Source organism: Cyprinodon variegatus, unplaced genomic scaffold, assembly GCF_000732505.1.
Source record: "Cyprinodon variegatus isolate N-32 unplaced genomic scaffold, C_variegatus-1.0 Scaffold283, whole genome shotgun sequence".
NCBI classification, from domain to species: domain Eukaryota; kingdom Metazoa; phylum Chordata; class Actinopteri; order Cyprinodontiformes; family Cyprinodontidae; genus Cyprinodon; species Cyprinodon variegatus.
The window spans coordinates 911,888-928,584 of NW_015150736.1; the positions used below are offsets into that span (position 1 = coordinate 911,888).

At 37.9% G+C, this 16,697-nt stretch overlaps 1 protein-coding gene across 4 annotated transcripts in view; it reads right to left on the minus strand.

Annotated features, from left to right (window-relative positions):
* LOC107090144 (pro-neuregulin-2, membrane-bound isoform-like) overlaps positions 1 to 16,697 on the minus strand; it is a 119,624-nt gene that overhangs the window by 71,111 nt on the left and 31,816 nt on the right. The window lies entirely within an intron of this gene.

The following is a 16,697-nucleotide window of genomic DNA, read 5'->3' on the forward strand; positions in this document are numbered from 1 at the left end:
GTCCTAATGTGGCAGATCCCTATTTCTTAGGGTTAGGGTGTGAATAAACTTTATGTTAAGGTTAGGGTTTGGAATATACTGATATTAAGGTTAGTGTCAGGCTTAAATGCAGTTACTAAAATGAATGTAAGTCAATGTAGAGTCTCAATATGGATAGAAATACAAACTGGTGTGTGTGTGTGAGTGTCTGTTTTCCATAGAGACTTCTCTCTTCTCTCCTTAAAAATTACAACAGACTACATCAGTGACACTAGTACAGGCAAAACAAGCATGCAGGAGTTAGAGCGAGAACAAAACTCATCACCATACTGACATCTAGCCATACACTTCACAGCATTTCATCCACAACTCTATGATTATTAGCCAATCACAGAGACACATACAGTAGAATGAGAACGAGGCATCACAGGAAAAAGTTAATAAGAGGCAAAACAAAAGTTTTCTGGGGCCTAGAGCTCCTCACAGCACTGCTGCAGCATGGTTGATGCTGTAGTTACATCTGTAGACACAAGCTTTGTACATTTACATTCCAAAAAAGAAAATTAAAAACAATCCACTGGACTTTGTTTCCAAATTTGAAGAGGTTTCTCTTCCCATCCAGGAAGATCTTTAAATTCAAATTGAATTTTCCCTTCATTTTGAACTTTCAATTAATTTTGAATTTTTAATTCATTTTGAATTGAAAAATCTTCCTGGATGGGAAGTGAAACCTCTTCAAATTTGGAAACAAAGTCCAGTGGATTGTTTTTAATTTTCTTTTTTGGAATGACTATGACCTGGATGACTGAAAACCTTCACCAGCATACATTACATTTGAATGGTAAATTGCATGTACTTTTATAGCACTTTTTAAAGTCAGGAGACTTGACCAAAAAAATGTACACTGCATTCATTTATTCACCCATTCACGCACACTCGCTGTGGTAAGCTACAATGCAGCCACAGCTGCCTTGGGGCGCACCCCCAGAAGCGTGGCTGCTGTACACTGGCAGCACCAGTCCCTCTGACACCATCAGTAGACAACGCAAGAAAGTATGGGTCAGTACGTTTAATGTTTTTATTTTTTATTTCTTTGTCAAGAAGATGGAGTCTTCTTGTAAAGAGGTATGTGCTTTACAATGCAAAAATGTATCTAAAAATAAGTAAACTTTTCTTAATATAAGTATATTTCCTCAAATTTTAACAGTTGGATTGTCTACCAATGGAATAAGTAGTTTTGCCTTTAATATTAGATATTCAGATAATTTTGTACTTACAATTAGCTAATCGATTAGTTTTTTCTTATTGTTTAATATATAATATCATTCCATCTACAAATTGCCTACTTACCTGCTTAAAGAAACTAGAGAAAAGATGACGAAATGACACACACGTGACACGCTTGGTGCTGTGTGTACCTGCATCCACCAGCAGAGCCGGTACAGCAGAAACGCCTCACAGACAAGCTGTAGTCTCTGCGCTTTACTGGTAATGCCATTATCTATATCACTTTTTTAGTGGGTTTTAAGTAGATGTTGGTCATTTGCTGACTGCTGAAAGGTCCATTACTATCCATGTAAGTCTTTGAAACAACTTTTTGGTCTTCTACTAATAGAACTACGGAAACAACCGTGGCTTCCTGAGTCAAAACTGTCAGGGCCGACATGTTGCATCAACTGATGTTACATCCGTAGGACTGGTAGAAAATTTGGCCCCCAAATTGCAGAATATTATGCAGCGCATGGTGGGCTCATTGGTTTTGGTTTTTAATACCTCATCACCAATTAGCATTAATAAACTGGACAAGCATGTCTTTTACAATTCCTGCCCCTAGTTCCATTAAATCAGGGGTCTTCAAAGTTTTCCAGGCCAAGGACCCCCCAAACTGATGGCGAGATGAAGCAGGGATGGACCCCCTAATTATATATATTGTATGAAATTGTGTTCTATCAAACTGGTCCTTTAGTCACTCTATTACAGATGGAGTAATCTAACGAAAGTAATTTGGCCCTGGGATTATTAAAATATTTTTGATTCAGATTTTGGTTGATGGGACAGGTGTTGTGAATGAAATGGTGCCCAGCTTGAAAGAGTTCCTGTGTGTTGCTGAATGTGTGCTGTGCAGTGAATTGCATTCATGTTAATGTGTATTTAAATACATTTCAGTTAGTGGAAAAAACTGCATGGGGGAATATAAAAAAAGTCTAATTAAGCAAAACTTTTGAGACCCCCATGCAGTACCTCCGTGGACCCTCTAGGGTTTGCGGACCCCCTGTTGAAGGCCTCCGCTTTAAATCAAGGGAAAATAAATGTATTTTAAAAACTGACTATCTAAGATTTCATTTTTTTTGCAGTGTATGACAAAAAAGCATCACAGAACAGTAAAAACATTAGATTTGAAAGGAATTTTGAATTCACCTTTCAATATTTCAAACACATGAACCTGATGCATGTTTTCACTTATGGATGTTAACGTGTGACAGAAATGAAAATATTGGATAAATGATGATCTGCTACAGGCTGACGAGTGTCTTTGATCAACTTAATACTCAGGTTCATGTCAAATGAAAATATACTTTATTAACCTTGAATGGAAATTAATATCTTATTAATATCTTATATGAAGATATGAATGGATAATCTTCTTTATACAGGGCAAAAATCTTCACCTCACCTTTAAAAAGCTGCCGACTATACAACTAGTCTTAGAATTCACAAATCTTGTCCTCATGGGACGATGACAAAAAGCCAATAGAAGTCCTCTTAGATTTCTCAAAGCAACATCCTGGCTTCAGGCACATCTAAACAGCTTTTAAGTTAAGTTTAGCAAGATAACGTTAAGATTTTTAGACTAATAAAAGAAAAAGGAATATCATCCTGTTACAGTCCAATGTTCATATTTTGTGAGTGTAAGTCCTGTTACAGGCACTTACTGCTGCTGTATAAATCCACTTCTTCGTAAATCATCTCCCAATCACCACTGACCTACTCTCACTCTACGACTCCTCGCCTGGAATGAGTTATAATGCAGAGCAGCACCAAGTATCACAGCCATCATCTGCTTTTTTAAGGACAATTTCTCTGCTATTTAGAATGTTTCTTTGGCAGGAATACAGATGTCAAAGACTCAGTTAGGACCAGATCCCATCAACAGCCTCTTATAAGTGTCTCAACATAACCCTACTAAGGTTTTAAACAAATATGTGAGATTATAAAATATAGATTCCTAAGTTTTAGATAGGTCTTGCTTATAAACATGTAGCATTATTATTATTTTTTATCTCCTCAGCCTGTGTCTGAGCCCAGTCCCTACGGTGGAAGCGCATTTCGTCACTTGTATCCAGGGTCTCATCCTTCTGATTATGTTTCATATCTCTTGACCACAACTGAGACCTGGATGTAGACAGACTGGAAAATCAAGAACTTTCCTTTTTAGGTCAGCTCTTTCTTTGGGCAAGGGAAAATTATTAATATACCAAGTTATAGCAGCAAAAACGAGACATGAAAAAACACAATAGGAAAAGTAAAATGCAGTGAAATAAAGGTCATTACATTTTGTTTTATTTTTAATTATTATTTTGTTTGTTTGTTCTTCATCTGTGGTTCTGTTCACCCCAGAGAGGTTGTTCCTCAGACCCAGAAGGATAGTGTATTTATGAAGACTGTAGAATATGTACAGTATTGTGTCTGCCTCTGTGTGCGTGTGCTTATATTTGTCCGTATGGGTGTAAGGGTCAGATTATTTGAATGTGACTGGATGGATGTTAAGGTGCTTCTGTCTACTTGTCTGGTTGGATGTTTGCCTCCCCCACCGCGCCCGCTTAACATCCTAGCTCAGAGTATGAGCAGGGCTTGCCTCCTCCCCCTTTTTTTATGCTCCCCGTCAGTGACAGGTTCCTGTGTCTGCTGGCGCGCTGATGGTTCTCTAGGTGCGGGGCTGGCTACTTCAGTGGAAGCTGTCTCATTTCAGGTGGCTGCTGGGCCTGGTCCTCCTGGCCCTGCAGGGACCCCACTGGGGGGATATGTGCACCCCTGGACCTCAGAGCTGTCATCTGGATCCACCTTGGATGTTACCGGCCGCTGGCGGAGCCCATTGGCTCAATACCATGGCCCTGTTGGACCTCGGCACTATGGCTTCTGGGGTCAGGCCCCTTGGCGACTGGGCCTCTTTTGGGGTTTAGCCCCCCCAGCGGTTGGGGTCCAGGTGCTCTCGTCTGCCCTTCTATGATGGGTGCGGCTATCCTTATGCCTGCCCACCTTGTGTCCCATGTATCCGGGGTGCCTCTTAATAATGGGGCTCAAGCAACCCTTTTTCTGTCTTGGGCCCTGTAGGGATAGTCTGGGGCCGCCCACACCTGCTATTAAGCATATGTTCTCTCTGAATAGGCTTTGTAAGTCGTTTATAGATGAGCATGCTCATGCATTTGGTTCTAGGTTTTCATGGATAAACACTAATACTAAATACTCAGCCGCAGCTGTAGATATATACCACACTGATTAACATTGTGTAAATACTCTGACAGACATGGAAAGGATACCCGCTATTCTTTAAGCTTTTTCTTTTAAGTTTACTTTGGTTGTCTGTTTTCTGTTCCTCTCGTCTCATACAGGTATGGAAACAGGCCTTTAGGAGTTACTGTAAAATCTTCTGTATTGCCTATTTTTGTTGTTTTGTTTTATTTTTTCTCTTTTTATCTGCTCTCTCTCTCTCTTTCTTTCTCTCTCTATCTCCCCTTAATTCTTATGCCCTCTTTCTCCCTCCCCTCCCTCTCTGTGTCCATTGTATACGATATGTTTGTCCAGTCCATGTATTGATTTCTTCTCTGCATTTACCCAGCACTTGCATGGGTTAATAGTCACCTGGTTACATGTTAATATACAGCTGCATAGTTATGCTAACTTAAGTTATTGTGTATTAGAATTGAATTAGAGGAAGCATGTACAGTAGAATATTGACTCAATGGGGCTCTAAACTTGCGAACACATCCATCTTATTTTTGTTGCCTGTGATGTAAAATTTCCTTCTGACACTAAAAAGTCCCTGTCCTTCAAGCAGGATTTAAAGCAGTCCTGTGCTGCACCAGTTCCTGCCCATAACTGAAAATGTACCATAATGGACGGCATTAAAGATGATGGACGGATAACAGCCCAGCATTATAGATCGGTATTAGTGAGCAGATTAAGACTTTCACCCATACAATAATAAACCCCTCTCTTACATTTATGGAGACTGGGCGTTGTATAAGCCCAGACAGGTTTAGGATGGTCCACTGATGTAGTCAGAACACAGGCGTAACTTTCTGAAGGACTGGTGTGGACATGTCCCACCAACTTTGACCTGGTGGGGACAGTCCCCACCAATAATCTCTGCTTTTGTTCCCCTTTCCGCTCATTTATTTTAGCCAAAGGTAACAAAGGTTGGGTGCAACTATCTGAATTCAGAGTGTTTTAAGTCTGTGTTTTTTTCCTCTCTCACGCTGCTCCCATGTCCTGCCTCTCGGTGTAACATCATCGGATCTGTCGCTTTGAGATATCTGATTTGGTGTCGCATTTCACTGCCTACAAAGTCGCTACGTGGTTGGAGGAGAGACACACAACATTAAATAGGAGCTACTTCGATGTATGTTTAAGTAAGTTAGGAGACGGGTTGGTTAGAACAATTAGAGATGCCACAGAAAAATCTGTTCGTTAGACATACGGAGCTGTTTCAGTTAAAAATGGCAACAGATTACAAGTTAATGCGAGTGAGTATTATAATGCAAGAAACTTGAGAAAATATAGTTTAAATCTTGTGTTCTTCTTTACTATAAAAGCTTGGCTTCTCAGAGGACCATGACTCCCAGTTACAGCTTAAAATTAACATGTTTTTTTATTTAACAGACAGAATCAGACTGCAGAGCTTCTACATATCTTGGAATTTTCTTTCTGGCATCATCATATTAGTAAAGAGGTTCATAAATCTTTTTAAACAGCACAGAGGGAAGTAGGGAGAACTGCAGATTTAAAGGTGAAACAGATTTACTGGGATATGCAACATGCAATAAAATATATCTCCAAATTTACCAGAAAGTTTACAACAAAAAAAATGCTATGCTATATCTAAAATGCAGCATATCCATATTTTTCTGGATGGAGTTGAAATTGAACTACTAGGGATGCATGATATGTTGGTTTTGGCATCAGAATGAGCTGTTTTCGTTTTTTTTATACATTATTATACAATAATTACAATGTCTTTAGGCTCTCTATTTATAATGCACTAAAAGGCATCTCTAACTATCTATAAATATCAGTGTAATATGGTTCTCTTGTGTTCTCAACAACAGAAAAGCATTCAATAAATATATGTTTGAGCTCATTTTTGAAAAATACAAAAACCCTATTGAGAGCGTTCAGGTCGAGTAACTGTAGTTCCATCAGCCTCCACCCTAAGAGTGTCCCCACCAACTTTCATTACAAAGTTACACCCTTGAGTCAGAACCATGTAAAGAGTCAAGAGTGTAGACATGACTGTTGATTTTATGAGAATACCACACACAAAACATCCTCAGCACTACTGTGTCCACTGTGGATCACTGCTTGCTCCTTAAAGCCACCTTTTCTTTGCTGCTTCTTAGTCACTGAGTCTATTCTAGAGAAAGCAAAGCAAAGACTTTACTTCTAGTGGCATTTCAAGAAGTACAATCTTCCAGCGGAGCAGTCTTTATTTAGTCAGACATCACTGTGTGGTTTGACTCAACCACAAAACAAGACGAGGCCAAACTGCAATGAACAATCAGGTCTGTAGAGAGGATAATCAGGCCTGACCTTTAATCGATCAATGACTTAAACAGGCCTAGGGTCAGAAAAAGGGCAGCTAACACAAAAAAAGGCACACAGACACTTTTTTTCACTCTGATAAACTCCTAACAGTCCCAGATTACCCAGATGGATATCATGCATATTTAGCCTTTTCTCGACCTCGTTTAGTTTTGTAACTGCATGTACACATATTAGCATAGAAAATATTTTCCACCACATTTTTATTTATTTAAATCTAAATGTATTACATTGAGAGCAAGTGTAACAAAAATAAGATTTTTTTTTAGCAAACTTTTGATAAACATTTAATGCCTGCTGTGATTAGATTAGTACAATAGTGTGAGCAGAAACTACACAGGCTCCTTTAAATGCTTACTCCTCAGACTCTTTGACCTTAGTGCAACCTGAAAACTGTAATTTTATGAACTGGAAGCAAAAAGGCATCTTTCGCTGATTCTACCTTTTTGCAGACTTTGATTTTGTTTTTATTTCTTCCTTGAACTTATCTGTCTAAAGGCAAAGACTCAACCACAACCCGAAGGGAGCAAACCACCTTTTTCTGGCTAGGAACCAAGGCTTCAGACTCTGCAGAGTTGTCTCTGATAAAACTTTCTCCATGAGTGTCTCTATGTTCGAGGCAGGGGTGTAAGAAAAAAAAAATCTGTTAAATATTGTGATATATTTTCTTGCAATGGTATTTGTATTGATTCAAAATACCCATATCACAATATTTTATTATATGATATTGGATTTGATTCAAAATACGACTAAATGGATTTAAATGTAAGAAATATTTATAGACAAACATCCATGTCATTGTCTTTATTTTAAGGCGTCTTAACCCTCCACCCTCTAGCTGGCAGCACATCTTACACAAGCTGCTCTGCACTCGCCAAAGCAGAGCAATAACAAGATCTCGTTAGGTTTTCCACAGCTTAATTATACATTACACATACATATCGAATTATATTTTTTTCTTAATGTATCAGGATATCTCTGGATAAATCACCTCATGTTATCATGATCAGTATTGTATCTGGCAGACAGTTTCAGAAGGCAGTGTAATGTGATTTGACTACATGTTTTTAGCATAACTCTGCATTATCGAAACTGCATCGAAACAGATGCATAAAATAGAAAATCCTAAAGGCGAGTCGTTTCAAAACCCACAGAATAGGAACTAGTGCAAAGGTGCCACAACACTCGTCTGCTTCCCATTTCATGTTCTGCTAAATGTCAGGGTCCTTGGACACAAATTGTGTGACCTTACCAAAATAAAACCTTTAACAACAGCTGTATTTCCAACAACCATCAAATTGCGCAGGTTAACGAAAAAATAAATTCACTAAATGGAAATGCAATGCAAACCATAGCATTTTTTTTATAAGAAGTTTTTAAGCTTCGATGAGATGGTTTTTAGGTCATATTGAAGTTCTTATATTTAGCAAAACTGCACAGGAATGATTAAAAGTGACTCAACCTGATTAGAGAAAGGAATAATTCCAGAGTTTTTTTTGCCAAATTTTCTTGCCACATTTTTAAAGTCCTCCACTTTTGTCTTTAGTTTTTAGATATGAAATAGTTGGGCATTAGGCAAATAAAACCATGAGCCATTTAAATTCAGAACATTTTAAAAATGATTACCCTACAGTCTTGACTGCCTCATGATTTCAGTTCCTCAGGATTCCTTCATATTTGTTTGCCTTTTTGATCTTATATCAAACTTTGCCAAGTCCATCCACTCATGATTCGCTGCTCCTTAGTCAGAGTCGAAGGGGGGGCTATTGCCAACTTCTAGCTGTTAACCCTGGACAGGTCACCAGTGCATCACACAGGCTTACAACCATTCAGACAAACTTACACCTAAGGGCAGTTGTTGGACGTTAGAGATGTCAGTTAACCTAATAGCATGGACTATGGGTGGAAAAGGAGAGGCAGGGGGGAGAAAAAGCAAACTCAATGATGTGACCCTAAGCCAGAATTGAATCTAGGAGTTCCTTGCTGGAAGGCAACAGTACTACAAACTGTGGCACCATGCAGCCCACGTTGAAAAGTCTCACTATTAAATCTACTAAAAAAGATGAATTTCAAGCCTATACAAGGAAAAACAAATAAGCTGCAAACTTTGAAATTAAAACTGCTGCTCAGCTATCAGAGAACATGGCTGTCACAGTCTTGGTTCTGTTCTGTTTTTCTTTTGAGTATTCAGTTTTACTTTGCTCTATGTTTTATAGTTTTAGTGGTTTTATTCTTATTTTGTTGTGTTTTCTGGTTGTTTTCAGGTTTTTATTTGTTGCCCTCTGCTGCCCTCTTGTGTTCTCCTTTTTCCCTAGCTCCTTTCCTGTCTGCTCTTTTCTTACCTGCTCCCAATCTGCTTGTTACTGCTCTCTTTGTTCAGTCTCCCATAAATACACTCTTTTTTAGTTCCTCAGTGCTGGTTCCTCGTCTTACTTCCTCCAACTCCATCTCACTGAGTCTTCCTCGTCGAAATTGTTTTTTCCCCCTAATGTCTTCATGGTTTCTGGTTTGTTTGACTTTTTTTCCACGTTTGACTTTTTTGGATTTTTGGATTCCTGCCTCCGTTGTCTGTTAACTGTTTATTAAATCATCAAGAAACTCACCTCTGCCTCCCTGCCTCTGCATTTGGGTCCTCAAACCACAACCAAATCCTGACAATGGTATTCCGTATTGGAGTGAAATTACCTCATTAACTGCCACAGACTTAAAATCACATACACGTATAGTGGCTAAAGAGCACTTAAGAAATGTCTTTTAAGGACTAGAAAAAGTTTCTTGTGACATCAGCAACAAATTCCATTCATCTTAGCGGTCAATACATATAATGCACTGCTTCAAGAGCAATACAATGCATCACAAACCACTTCGATTCAATAGTTTAAAGGCTTTTAATGTACCGGTATGTGTATATATATATATATATATATATATATATATGACGGACAGAACAGGTCAGGGTCAGGTAATCAGAAACACTCAGGTAAGCTAAAAACACTCTCACCACTGAGATCAGCTGGGAACAGGCAGGCTCAGTGGTTGAGAGGCAGAACAGGTCAGGAAACACTAAGGTGCTCAAAAATCACTCTCAACACTGGCATGAGAGAACAAGAATTATCTGGCCCTGCTGACTGGATGCAAGCAGCTTAAATATAGGAAGGAGCAGGTGGATCAGATGAGCAGTAATGAGAAACCAGGAAGAATTAGACAGGTGAATGAAATGAGTATTTAAGCCAGTCATCAGCGCCAAGATCATGACAACTCCATTGTCACTATAATTAATGCCATCTGAATAGTGCTGGCAGTTAGAAAGGAGCCAGGACCAGGAACAGGGGTAATTTATGTCAGTAGACAGTAGAAAGTCAGTAGAAAGGGCTTTCAGTCCAAGATTTTTCTAAAAAGCTACAGACAACTGAGTAAATCAGGATGTTTAAAATCAGAAATTTCTCGCTACAAATGACCAAAGCAATTTTACAAAGCATTTAAAATAACAAATAATTTCCTGGATTCTTTATTATTTTGTTAAGTATGAATAAAGGCAAAGCTTCTCCTTTTACTGTCTATAGTCTAGCCATGACAAATTGTTTTCTAAAGGGCATCGAGCAGCCTGCTTGCTGTGTTTATCCTGCACTTTTCTTTGGACTTTTTTTTTTTTTTGCTGGAGACAATTAGGAAATCCTGGGAACTGTAATCTAATAACAATGTACCATATGTGGAAAAGAGATGAGATTTTACAATGGAAGGAGGCGACATTAGGCTAAATCCAGCTGCTTGGATCTGACATTTCCTTTCACAATGATAAAATACCTTTGAGAATAATAATCGTTGTTTATTTTATACTTTTCTACAGCAAGTTACAAAAAGCCTTATTGTAAGTACTTTGGGAAATTAAGAGTCAACAAAAAATGCCACAAAAACACACCAGGAAAACTAATCACTGATAGCACAAAAGTTTAAAGTTTAAAATACATACACATATGTAAACTTGTAAATATAAAGTATTTTCCTATTACTTTACAATAATGATGTATCAACGAGTTACAGTTTTTTTAGCTGAAGGATTTTACTGTAGCAATGCAGCATTGGAAAATCCTGCAGCAATGGTTGCTCTGACTTCTCCAAGACCACAGGGTTCATTTGAAATCTGTGTGGGAGTTAACAGAGTGAGGTGTTAGGTTGAAATGTAGGTCCTTGCAGACTGGAAGATTTTTCTGAAGTCTGGTGACACACTCTGAGTAGGAGTTTAACACGCTAGGGAGGAGAGGAGGGACAGCGGGTTTGACCGTACATCCAGCCCTGTTAACAACCAGTCAGTCTGGGAAAGGATTCCTGCAAACTCTCTCAAGGTGTCCGTTTAGCAACATCTGCCAACCAGAGCGGAGACATTTTTTTCTACTGGAATCTGCTTCCACACACACCGCCCTGTTCTCTTCAGGGAAACATTTACCCATTTTGCATAGAGACAGATAATCAAACTAAGGATAAAGTTATGAATTGAATTAATCAAAAGTTGACTGACAGTATGGATTGATTAATGATAAATTTATAAGCAGCTATTTTTTTTCTTTTTCTTATATCAAGAGGCACTTTCCATACCGTAGGAGGTTAAATGTTATTTTACAATATTTTAAGTTAAAAGAAATATCATCATATTTTAACAATTAAACCTGATAGCTGTATTAAATACTGACTGAATAAACTATTTATTTAGATATCTGATTTTATTTTATATGATTTTTTTAATTTATTTATTTATAATTTTTAAGAACAGAAATAATCTGTTCCTAAAAATGAATGAATTGACATGCAAGATGAAACAAAACCTAAAGCTGATAATATATAATATATATATAGATTTTGTCAGTTTTACTTAACAGTATGTGGCTAATGTGTAATGTGAATTATTAAAACAACACTTCAACCAACTGACTCTCATTGAAAAGTTCATTTCCACTGAAAGGACGTATCATTTCTCTTCTTGGGAGCACATTCAAAGCGCCCCTGAATTGTAGCAAAATAACCAATTGTATAATGTTGCTAGGGAAAATTAATAAATAGTTGGCCAATCCGCATCGCCACAATTAATGGCTTTGGGGCTCCTGGAATTTTCGCCCCTGCTACAGTGATAAAGGCGATATAGCTAATAGTCAGTCCGGCAGGGAGGTAGAGATTATGGCGACAACGACAGCTGAACTTAAAGAGAGCAGTTTTAACACAATTCAGTGAGATCTTTACTGAGTTCCCCTTTTCATGAAAATGTCATCAAATGCACCTGCCATGAGGTTAAGAGATTGACCAGTACAGTTTTTATTAAGGGTCACAACCTCAGTTGGGGTCATGGAACAAAAAGTATGGGATCTTCAGATCCTTTACAGAAATTAAATTAAACACTACAAATGATATTGACGAAGTAACTTTATGTCTGTAAAGACATAGAAACATCACTTAGAAATTAACAAAACCAAATAGAAATGTTTGCGTATCTTTCAAACAAAGAGTGTGGGACATGAATCTGATCTTGTGCTATTTTGGTGTTCAGAAGCTGAAAGGTTTGGGAACCTCTGATTCTCACTGATCCCCAATTTGTGCTTTTCTTGTCAAATTTTTGAAGTTGTGGCTGATATTTTCCTTCCTCTCCATCTAATGATAACACATTTTGCACAAGTCTCAATTTAAGCAAAACAGAAGCATTATGATGAAGATGGAGTGAATGGGGGTGCATGCTCCTTACATGTTCTTAAGGCATGGCTGCTAAAAGCATTAATTAATCAGCAAACAAATGCACTTCTCAGCCAATGCCGATAAAAGAAAGACAAAACTCTAGTGCTATTGGTCTAAAATATTGGCCGGCCGATGTATCGCTCTATCTCTGATAAGGAACCTACTGAACTTCTTTGTGACACTTTTTATTTTTGTGACCATCGTGACTGAATATATTAACAGACAAAAAAAATTATATTTAAACAGTGAAGGCAAACCCAAAACAAAGAAAAAAGGCAGAGTGAAAGAACAAACCAACCCCTGAAAAACCACACGTTCACTATATTTCAAGTTCTTGTTACAAAACCATTAACAACTGACTGTCCAAAACATTTTTGGATCAGGGATGTAAAAAAACAAAAAAACAGTCGAAGTCAATAAACGGTGCTTAGTGTTTTACCAATGGATGTACCAAACCAATACCGATATCCAATAGCGGTCCGATATCAGCCCAAAAAACTAACATTCGATCATACCACCTACACCTATAATGGCATGCTGGTAAAAACACAACGCTTCTATCTTAAGTTTATTTAATCTGTTGGTTAATAATAAATGGGCCGGTTTAGCTCAAACCAATTGTTGTTGACTACAAACATTTTCTATCCCCATTATAAAATAAGTCTTAAAGGTATGTGTGAATCGTGCTGATATTCTATCAGGTCAATATCGGTTTTGGTTAGATGTCAAAGGTGTGATATAGTTGTCGTATCAGAAATCAATAAGTTTTATTGGGTCATCCTCAGTTTTATCTCTGGGATTCTTCCTATTGGCCGCTTAGCGGATTAAATTCAACACTCTACTTCTTTATTAATGAAGAAAAAATAAAAAAACAAAATAGTGGGAAAGAGCTATCAAAACTCTGGTTTGAAGTATACTGGTGAGGATTCTCGGTCATATAGGTCATAGTCATTCCAAAAAATGTGGAAAAAAAAAACTCCACTGGACTTCGTTTTCCAAGGTTGAAGATGTTTCACTTCCCATCCAGGAACCTTTCTAAATTCAAAATGTCTGGATTCATGTTGAGTTCCAGGCATTATAGAGTAGCCCAACTTTCTGGTTTGAAATTAATGTATCATATGATAAATACGCTAATTTAAAGAAAACTCTCAAACCAAAACACAAAACATTGATATTTTTTTAATGTCTTGTGACAACTCAGATCCTTAGAAACTATTAGCAGTAATTTTACCATAACCCCAGGGATGTGCATTTTTCTCTTCAGTGATTGTCAAACTGGGTTAAAAATAGCTGATTTACATTTAACTTTAGTATCTGTTCAATGCAGCGGAGGCATTCAGAGCGCCCCTGTAATACAAGAAGTACTAGAAACATTATGAGGAGCATTTTAACCGCTCCCCATCTTTAGATACCATTACAGCCACAAGAAAGTAAGGGATATAAAATAAAATACAGAATGACATATTTATCTAATCAAATTTACCTTTGCTTTCGATGTCTGCACTGTCATCTGTTTGAATGTCAAACCTATTTTTTATGCATTTATGAGGACCACCTTTAAAACAAATACAAACATGTGTCTTATCTATGGAAAATGGCAGCCAGCTATTTCTGATGGATGATCCAATGTCCATTTAGAGAAATATGAAGAGAAAATACATATATTCTTGTATTAAGCGGCTTGCCGGCTGGTGAACCTGCTCAACTATTAGCTCCTTCCCCATTGGCTCGTCTCATCCAATAACAGAGAAGATTTGTCAAGCTGAGAATGTTCAAAATCAAGTTGAAATTAACCTTCATCAACAAAAAACATCATCAATCAATTTGACATAGTCTGAATGACCGATTTAAAGCTAAATCCTTAAATACTTGAAACTAATTTCAAGCACTCTGCACTTTGGGTATTCTAACATACTTATGATTGTGTCCTTTACAGCGCTTAATCAACTAAACCATATCTAATGTTAATCAGCTGTACTGTGGGAAATAACAAATTGTTTTTTTTAAAGTTATTTTAATGAACATCAATGGCCGAAAGACAACAACAAAAAATGCTTCTAATTTGGTCCGGTGCATTGTTTGAGATGAATAAAACACATGTTTCAAAGTAACAGCAGTTAAATCTGATCTCCTTTCATATTTCATACCATCCGTATCTGCACCCAATAAAGTTCACTGCGCTATCATTAAGGCTAGATTCACAATGGAGTTGAAAGGGGCCCGAGATTCTATCCATCCATCCATCCATTCATCCATTTTCTGGCACGCTTAATCCCAAGTGGGATGGCGAGAGGTGCTGGTGCCAGCTGTCTACGGGGTTCCTGGTCAGGTCGCCAGTCCATCGCAGGGCAACACAGAGACAACACAAACAAACATGACACCTAACCTAAAAGTCATGTTTTTGGACTGTAGGAGGAAGGTGGAGTACCCGGAGAGAACCCACGCATGCTCAGGGAGAACATGCAAACTCCATGCAGAAAAACCCAGAGCCGGGAATCAAACCCAGAACTCTCTTGCTGCAAGGCAAAAGTACTACCCACTAAGCAGCACAGTGAAATTCTCGTTTTTAATAAATATTTGATCCATGTTTTATTGTCGTGCCGATGTTAGCTAATCTGTTAAGCTATTGCTAAGTCTAATCATTGCTGTTTTTTGGTGCATTGCACACATCCAGAATGCTACATGTACCTTAAAAGACCTATATCCTGATTTTTTTTTTGTCTTTCAAAGTCACTTATAGGCAGTTGTGTAATGAAATAATGCCTTTACATGATGTATAGTATAAATTTGTTAAGAAATATTGTTGTTTTTCTTCCAAAGAAAAGAACTTGCTGCCAGGTGCATATCATCTGCTAAAAGAGACATTTTGACTCAACTTTGAGCTAAAATCATCGCATTCTGCCTCACATCCCGCTTCATGATCAGTGCAGGCACAGCGCAGTTAGCAAGGTGCTTCATGATGGGAGCATTCTTATCTAGTCATTCTCCATCCCGTGGTTTCAAAGAACAGAGGCGTATTGCTGCTCAGCCAGCAGTACTTGTTGTTATTGGCACTAATCCAACCAACATGCTATGACCTACAGTACTACTGGACTCTATCTCCTTCAAAATAAAAGTCTTGCCACAGCAGCATTCTTAAACATTACAGCGTAGCTTGATTTAAATATTCATAATTTCTATCAGCTCTAAAAGCAAAATAACATTATAGACATGACATGATCCTCTGCATGCAGATTACTTCATAGCAGCATCAGTTCTGATGTTATAATGTGATAAAACAAACATCCTGTATGGCAGCAAATAAATGTAATAGAGCATCAAGACCTGCAGTGCAAATGTTGCCCAAGAGAACTGCATCAACTCACAGTCATCCGTGTCTTCAGTCTGTGTGAAAGTTTACAACTCACTAAGGACAGAAACACGTCAATAAACAGGAACAGATTTCCACCCGAACAATCAGATGGAGACTCAGTGCAGATCCAAAGAAGGGCAAAGAGATGTCTGAACAATGGAGGACGCTCCCATTTAATACTTAGATTTTCACTCCCCTGCTCTTCAAATCAAAGAAAACTACTGACAAATTTAGTAAGTCTCTGTTAAGAAGCTAATTAAAATATATATACATTTATGTCTCACTGTATAATTTAATTTCTACCAACATGTATTTCTTATTTGTATTTTGGGGGCAATTAATTGTATGCTTATTTATTTATTGAGCATTTATTTAATTCTGTATTTATTTTTAAATATGGTAGAGCTGGTCCTCCATACACTCTTACCTTCCACTTTCTGCATAATGCCATCCCATATTTTCCAGCCAGAGGAATAAAAAATTAATCAAAAAAGGAAAAATAAGTAAAAACTGATGGATTGGTTGTCTTTGCTGGAGCAGTCATTAGCGCACATGACCCCTGTACGGAGGCCTTAGTCCTCAAGGCGGATGACCTAGGTTCGAATCTTGCGGTCCTTTGCCGCATGTCTCTCCCCCTCTCTCATACCCCCTTTCCTGTCGGCCTACTGTCCAAAAAAATCAAAACAAGCAACTAGTGCTGTGAAAACTAACACAAAAAACAAAACAAAAAAACAGATACCGTATTTTCACGACTATAAGGCGCACCGGACTAAAAGGCGCACTCTCAGTTATGTGTCCCATTCCCGTATTTAACACACACATAAGGCTC